Raw genomic sequence first — 6,000 nt, forward strand, 5'->3', positions numbered from 1 at the left:
CACGTCCACAGGAAACAGAGGAAGTGTGAATGGGGTTCATAATTCTGCCTTGTCACATAGACAATAGACACAGGTTTTCAAAGGCTAGCTCAATTATACGGTGATTACCGGTGAGTTAGAAGAAATTGAAAGGTTAGTTAGGAAGTGAGAAGCAATTTTAATTGTGAAGTTTCTCATGATCTTATTCTTGCTCCAGCACTAGTACTCAAACATCAAATTGATTTTGAGGAAATATTGGTGCTTTGTGGGGTTAGTTTCTTGATTTCTTCTACCTTCATCCAAGTGTAAATTCTACTGAGTACATATTGATGCAGGAGCATAGGAGTGGATCAAGATAGATATTAGCATTTAATTAGTTATTTCATGATATATTATTATTTTCTTATTTAGGTAGTTTTAGAATATCTTTTATTATTTATGTGTGATTTTATAATTAATTAGTTTACTTTTGGACCAAGTAGCCTTGATGCCCAAGTCTTGTAAAGCCTATAAATAAGGCTAATGTAATAGTTGTAGGAGAGATATGTTGATGATTAATAAAATAGTTTATTTGTGGCATGGATTTGCTACGATATATGTGAGTTTGCACTAGCCCTAGATTTCGGTGCTCGTGTATGTGGTTGGGGAACTATGTTCGGATCCCGATCCCCATCAATTGGTATCAAAGCTATGGCTCAAGATCTGCTTTATCGGGGAGGTTTTTGGATGGAGGGTCGTGTTAACAACGACAACGACATGGAGGAAATTAGGAGGATGCTTCGGCAACTTACGGAACGCATTGTTCGCATTGAAGCTCAAACCCAGATAGGTAAGAGTTTTGACGGGGAGGGATGTGTGAACCCTTATCCGAACCGAGTAGCTCGCATCGACACTCTAAGCCGTGGGAGTCTCGACGGGGAGTACGAGGGAGATAGCCTTTTTCATTATTGCGCTCCACTGTGTGAGTCAAGTGAAGAGGGGCACGGTTATTCTCATTGTGTCTTTGAAGGTATAAATGAATTTGGTAATTTTGGTGCATCTTGTTATTCATTGAAGTTATTAAATTTGGATTTGCCTCCAATATTTGATCCTTGCAACTGTGAAAATTGCAATGAAAATTGTTTGGGTGTTCAAAGCAATTTTGATAAGCAATTTATTGACAAGAACAGTGAAGAGATGAGAATTGAGAAAACTTTCGAAGATATTATTGATTTTATGGGCATTAATATTTTCACTTGGAAGGTTGCCAAAACTCTGGTTGATTTTTTCAATCAGTTGAAGATTCTAGAGAGAAATATTTGCATTGTTAGAGGGGGCAAGAAGAAGCCAAGAAGAATGAAATATTCCAAATATCTTTTTATTTGGAAAGGAAGGTTTCAATTGGATGCTAAAAGATCCAGAATTAATATGAAGCAATTGAAGATTCTATTTGGATTTTCCTCAATCAAAGGCTTGAATTCGAAGACGAATTCTTTCCAACCATGGGAGTCTGATGCAGGAGCATAGGAGTGGATCAAGATAGATATTAGCATTTAATTAGTTATTTCATGATATATTATTATTTTCTTATTTAGGTAGTTTTAGAATATCTTTTATTATTTATGTGTGATTTTATAATTAATTAGTTTACTTTTGGACCAAGTAGCCTTGATGCCCAAGTCTTGTAAAGCCTATAAATAAGGCTAATGTAATAGTTGTAGGAGAGATATGTTGATGATTAATAAAATAGTTTATTTGTGGCATGGATTTGCTACGATATATGTGAGTTTGCACTAGCCCTAGATTTCGGTGCTCGTGTATGTGGTTGGGGAACTGTGTCTGGATCCCGATCCCCATCACATATCCTCCTGTAATTAAACATTATTTTCACCTTCCTTCAATACAACTGAAAATACTAATCATGTGTTGGGCTTTTAGCCCCCCTTGTTACAAAAAAAAAAAAGAAAAGAAAAAAAAACCAGTTAAAATAGCAGCCCATAAGTGAAACAAAGCGTTTCACTAACCCTATCTTCACCTTTTTTTGGATGAACCCTACCTCAATTATCTCTCATCTCTCCACCTCCATCACCTCCCATCTCTCAGCCTTCATTTCTCTGTCTCCATCATCTCCTCTTGCACGTCTTTGAAATAAGGTGAGCCCAGCAGCAGCTACGAAAAAAAGAAGAAAAATTCAAAGATACCTCTAACGAGTAGAGAAGAAGTCGTCGCCGCCATTGGTTGGGTTGAGAAGAATAGAGAAGCAGCCACCCAACCCACCCAGGAGGCCTAGGAGGGCGCCCAAGCGCCGCCTAACTCCCTGTGCCTACCCCTAGGGTGAACTCACAGCGATGTTTTCCCGCCTACCGCCTAGGAGTGCCTAGGCGCCGCCTAGGTCGATTTTTCAGAGTTTCTTCTTCTTCTTGTTCTTTTTTTGTGGTATGGGGGTTGAAGAGATAAGAAAACATGTAAACAGAGCATGAAAGATGAAGAAAAATTAATAAAATAAAAACCTTCGACCAAAAACATAATACTCAACAATGATATGATACTAATTTGTCCTTACCAGCCCTTAAATGTCATATGAATCATCGGATTTTTTACTGGCATTGGCCTAATGCATGAAAGAACTTGTGAACTTGTGATAATAAGATTAGAACGGAATTGTTTCTGTTCTTAATATGGAGGGGACATAAAGCCAAGGCAGAACTAAGCTGGTGGGTGTTGAGTTTTCTGCATATTTCTAACATAAAGCCAACTCACAACAACTAACAATTGCAAGTAAATCAGAACAATACAATTAGATCACTCTCAACAAGTCAACAGAGAGTGGTAACACTCTCTTATATACATTTGACGTACTATGTATGAGCCCTAATCATACCAAGAGTGTTATATTGAATCTAGAAGGAATGGCTTCAAAGGAAAAACACATCAGTTGGCCAGACTTACAGTAAAAACGGAGTGAAGTGAAGACAAGTGAAAGATAATGGGGCATCAAGCTAACAACACCCTTCTTGACATGGAGTCTCTCATCTTGCATTGCATGAGAGAGAAAATTATAGATAGAGAGCACATAGATGCAATGCAGCCACACCATGCACCTTGCTCATTGGTTTCTGGCTAAAAAAATGTGTTGAAGTTTTTTTTGCTGGAAAAAGAAGTGTTGAAGTTAAGATACTCCTTTTGTAGTAACTAGCAATACATGATCTTGCCTACATATGATTGTGATTGATTTTTCATCAACGAGAACAATTATACTATAACGCATAATTATAAGATATAATAAGATCATGAGATTACAGAAAAACAGAGTAAGCTATTTGAGTTAGAGTGATCAAGATTCTAGAATACCCTACCGTGACAGATATAGCTTCTGGAATATCAGCTTCTGTTGCCATTAATCTGCAGATAGTGGATTCTGATGCGCATGAAGGAACTTTGTTTTGATCCAAACTCCAAAAGCTAGCTCAAACGTTGGAGCTTTTAAGTTGAATTGAATCCACGGATGCAGGTGCAGCTAGCAATCTTTTTATGTCTGCCCTTGTTGCTGCTGCTGCTGACTATCTTTGCAGCTTTTGAGTTGTGTTTTTTTTTTATCATTAGATATCTGTATTAATCTATTAATAATTATATTAGCAAAAGCAGCAGCCACGGGAACTGACAAAATTGCCATTTTTTATATGCTAATATGCAATATATGGATGAGTTGGCCATTAATGCAATGGTTGGCAGCAAAGCATGTCATTCTTTCTCATTTCTACCTGCCAGAAAGTAGGAGAAGATGAATGTATTTGTACCCAGAAACAATCTTATTATGTTTCAGATTATGTCACTTCTCTCTTGTGTCTGTGCAGAAACAGATTGACATTTGCCTCAGTTGTATCTCCAATGAGGTTATAGCTACTACAAAGATATCAAATTCAAAAGTCAACCTTAATGGGAAATATAGGTGCAATCTGTTGCTTCATGTATAGTTATATGTGCTAGTAGTACAAAATGCAAAAGTTTAATTTTTTGACTTCGGACCTCTGGTGCAGCAGGAGATCATTCATTCTGATCCCAGCTTATTTGTCAAGCATGACGGCATTGATATTGTCATTTTATTATTATATGTTGATGATATCATCTTGACAGGCTCCAATGCGAAGTTAGTGCAGACAGTGATTGATGATTTAGGAGAGGTGTTTGAGATGAAGGACATGGGTCGCCTTACCTATTTCCTTGGCCTTCAAGTGTCTTACAATTCTACAGGTGACATTTTTGTCCATCAGCACAACTATGCTAAAGATCTACTGCAAAAGGCTGGTCTGAGTAATTGTAGGGCTTGTCCTACTCCTTGCAAGCTAAATATATTAAGAATGAATAGTATATTTTATTGATATCTGATTGATACACGGAATGACTATTATATACAAATTGATAATATCTAAATAAGGTAAATATAACAGGATTGATGTAGAGAATCATCCAGGTTGTCTAGATAAGGTAAATACAATGGGATTGATGAAGAGAATCAATCCAGATCAGCTATGACAGGAAGGCAAAATCAAGGTTGACTTGATGAGAGATTGCAGATGATTGCGTTGATGATGAGATGATTTCCTTTGATGAAGGTTCCCTTTTACGCCCCCGCAAGACGGTGGTCCCATCGGAGACACCGATCTTGGACCGGAGAAGCTGAAAACGCAGACGTGGAAGTGGTTTGGTGAGAGCGTCGGCAAGTTGGTCAACAGTAGAAACATGTGAAACTTGAAGAAGACCACTATTGACGCGATCCCGGACAAACTGAAAATCAATATCAATATGTTTCATGCGAGAATGGAGAACAGGATTAGCACAGTAGAATGTGGCTCCAATGTTGTCACATGAAATGAGCGGTGGACCGGAAAGGGAAATGCCAAGTTCACGTAACAAGGATTGAATCCATGCAATTTCGGCATAGGTGGTAGCAATGGCTCGATATTCAGCTTCAGTGGAAGAGCGGGCTACAGAGCGTTGCTTGCGAGAGCTCCAAGAGATGAGGTTGCCACCAAGATAAACAACATAGGCAGTAGTTGACTTACGGTCATCAAGATTGCCGGCCCAATCGGCATCAGAGAAAGCATAGAGACGATGAGATGAGCGACGAGACAAATGAAGACCAAAGTATAAGGTGCCCTTCAAGTAACGAAGGAGATGCTTGAGGGCCTGCCAGTGAGACTCCGAAGGCTTATGCATGAATTGAGAGAGCTTATTAACGGCAAAGGAGATGTCAGGGCGTGTGAGGTTGAGATACTGAAGACCACCAATGATTTGACGAAATCGAGTAGCATCAGTAGGTGGAGTCCCATCATTGAGCACAAGACTATCAGAAGGAGATAATGGAGTGCTGACCGCCTTGGCACCGTCCATTTTTGCTTTGAGTAGGAGATCACGAATGTAATGGTGTTGCGAGAGAAAGAGACCAGTTGTGGTGGGAATAACCTCAACACCAAGGAAGTAATGAAGAGACCCCAAGTCTTTGACAGAGAACCGGCGAGCCAATGTGGCAATGAACTGCATTACAAGAGAAGAATTGTTGCCAGTAACAATAAGATCATCAACATAAACCAAGAAATAAATGACATTTCGACCAAAGGTAGAAATAAATAGGGAGGCATCAGAGGTAGCATTGCGGAAGCCTTGTGAGAGCAAGAAGGAGCTCAATTCCTTGTACCATGCCCGAGGTGCCTGCTTAAGGCCATAAAGAGCCTTTCGGAGTTTACAAACATGAGATGGGAGGTTGGTATCAACAAAACCTGGGGGTTGTGACATATAAACAGTGTCTGAAAGGACCCGCCCCGAACTTTCTCAAAACCCGAGACGAACCCTTTGGAATTCCTGACATCACTCCGATGTCAGACCCAATCACTAAAGACCGAGACTTCCTGCCGAAATTTCGGCAGAGTCTCCCCTATAAATTGGACATTTCTCAAAATTTCAACCTGCATAAAAACACATTTAATATTTCCAACTGGCAGTATGCACAATATAATTCATGCAAATTCTCATAAATGGCCTTCG

Source organism: Prunus persica, chromosome G1 (assembly GCF_000346465.2).
Source record: "Prunus persica cultivar Lovell chromosome G1, Prunus_persica_NCBIv2, whole genome shotgun sequence".
NCBI lineage: Eukaryota > Viridiplantae > Streptophyta > Magnoliopsida > Rosales > Rosaceae > Prunus > Prunus persica.